General features: G+C 48.0%; 1 non-coding gene across 1 annotated transcript; it reads left to right on the top strand.

The window, feature by feature from the left end:
* The first annotated feature begins 286 nt into the window (after positions 1-286).
* On the top strand, positions 287-448 carry LOC137497125 (U1 spliceosomal RNA). The gene has a single exon (XR_011017661.1). It is a non-coding gene; the product is annotated as a U1 spliceosomal RNA (small nuclear RNA).
* The last annotated feature ends 1,840 nt before the right edge of the window (positions 449-2,288 follow it).

Genomic DNA, 2,288 nt, shown 5'->3' with positions numbered 1-2,288 from the left:
GATATTTTCAATAAACGGGGTCTAGTGGGGGTTTTGCCCTCTCGGGGGGCGGCGAGGCTCGTTGCTTGGGCCCATTTGACGCCAGGAGTGAAATGAGTGTCGAGTGTGAGATAGCGGTATCCTGTGTCTTAGTCGTGCGTTTAGGGATGTGATCCTCTCGTCCTAGAGAGGTGCGCCCTATTAGACCGTAGGTTAATGTATTAAAACCATCACGGGCTGGTTGTAGACTCTCCCTGTAGTTTTGCAGCCCCTTTTCGGTTTGGCGAGACGAAGCGGCGCACTCCTCATACTTACCTGGCGTAGGGGTTACCGTGATCAAGAAGGCGGTTCCCCCAGGGTGAGGCCCTTGCATTGCACTTCGCTTGGGTTGACCCCTGCGAATATCCCTAATGTGGATATCTCGGGCGCGTAATTTTTGGTAGTCGGGACTGCGTTCGCGCTGTCCCGGACATTTTAGAAATAAACCAAAGAATTGTGACTGGAAGGGGTTCGATACCCCAAGGGGTCGGTTTATGTACTTGTAATTGTTTACAGGAGAGAAATAAAGGTTTGTGATTTTTGCACTTCCCCATGTTTTGCTGAAACAATTCCAAACAATATCCTTGAGCTGTACGGTGTGAGGGCATACTCCTGCCTGCTGTTAAGAAACGGAAAGCCCGTTTCTTGTAACGTAGCAGAGCGGAGGTTACCCTTCAGATCGTAAGAGTATCTCTTTCTCCCTGTTCACAGACGTTTCCATTCGGATGAGTGTGTGAACTTTTTTTCCTTTTTTTTTTTTTTCGTGTATAAAAGGTCATACATACCGCTAGGACCCTTAGAGAGATTATTTTTCGTTTCCTCTTTTCTTCTGAAAAAAAAAAAATCTTTCTTCTTCTAATTGGCAATATTTATAACCTACAAAAGAGCTACAGAGGAAGAATTGAGACCAGGAATAAAACAAACGCATGCATGGATATGGATTTTTTATTATTATTATTATTATTATTATTATTATTATTTCTACTTCTAAGAAACAAAAAGTTACCAGAATATTCGACTTAGTTTTTGCTTTTATCTTGTTTCAGGGTGGACCGAACCAGACTATACTAAATTCTGGCCAATGGAAGAGCACGCTCAAGACCGAGTCAAAGCGTAGTTCTGCTCGTGACAGCGGTCAGAGGCCCCATTAAGCTGATAAGAAACACACGTACACTTTGATCTCGGCGAAAAAAAGCCGAGAAGCGGTAGCGCCGGCACCTAGGCTGAGAAAGGTTCCCTCGGCCAGTATTTGATGGAGTTAGAGGAGAGTTGGGGGGGGGGGGGGGGGGTCGTCGCGTGCCTCAAATTGTACATGTAGAATTTACAAGGTTTAAAATTATTCTGATTACAAGTTCAATTTCCACTTTAAAATCTGGTTGCATAAAGTGTGTCCTTTTTTAATTTTGCACCACTCAGCCACGTGAGCCGTCAAGGGCTTGACATTATACCACCGAGGGCTTTGGCCGTCTCACCGGACCGTGATAAGCGCAGGCCTCAACGTCTTGAGACTCGCAGTGGCCAGATCACTGACACGCCCTCAGTAGCAGGCGAGCGACACCTAGCGACCACCGAACTTACCAGCTTGCTAGAGTTGTCGCAAAGAACATAGTACACTTCGATCTTAGCCAAGAGGCCGAGAAGCGAACACTTTGATCTTGGCCACATGGCCGAGAAGTGGTAGCGGGGCGCGTTAAAAAGCCTTTAATAGTAGTCGAATGGGGTGCCTGGGCGTGGTACGCACGGCAGCATTTCCTGGGAAGACGTTTCTAAAGTAAATATTGGCGGAAAACTAGTAGTTCGTTTGTTTAGGACTTCGGCTTGTGTTGGCGCTAGGGGTGATAGGTGAGCAGTAGTTTCAATGTCACATGGCATCGCATAGTGCGCAGTAGTAGTACAGGTAAGGGCAAGACGGCGTCAGAGATTTGCGTGACGTGCCACCTGCTGGGGAGAAGAGGAAGAAAGGAGCCTGCTCCATTTGACTTTCGGTTACGTGTGCGCGCTCTGTTGGCGGTTTGCGCAAGCTGCGACCCGGGCGGCGAGGCTCGTTGCTTGGGCCCATTTGACGCCAGGAGTGAAATGAGTGTCGAGTGTGAGATAGCGGTATCCTGTGTCTTAGTCGTGCGTTTAGGGATGTGATCCTCTCGTCCTAGAGAGGTGCGCCCTATTAGACCGTAGGTTAATGTATTAAAACCATCACGGGCTGGTTGTAGACTCTCCCTGTAGTTTTGCAGCCCCTTTTCGGTTTGGCGAGACGAAGCGGCGCACTCCTC

The sequence above is a fragment of the Anabrus simplex genome, chromosome 1 (genome assembly GCF_040414725.1).
Source record: "Anabrus simplex isolate iqAnaSimp1 chromosome 1, ASM4041472v1, whole genome shotgun sequence".
NCBI classification, from domain to species: domain Eukaryota; kingdom Metazoa; phylum Arthropoda; class Insecta; order Orthoptera; family Tettigoniidae; genus Anabrus; species Anabrus simplex.
The sequence above is the reverse complement of the archived record's forward strand: the minus strand, read 5'-3'. Positions and strand labels throughout refer to the sequence as shown.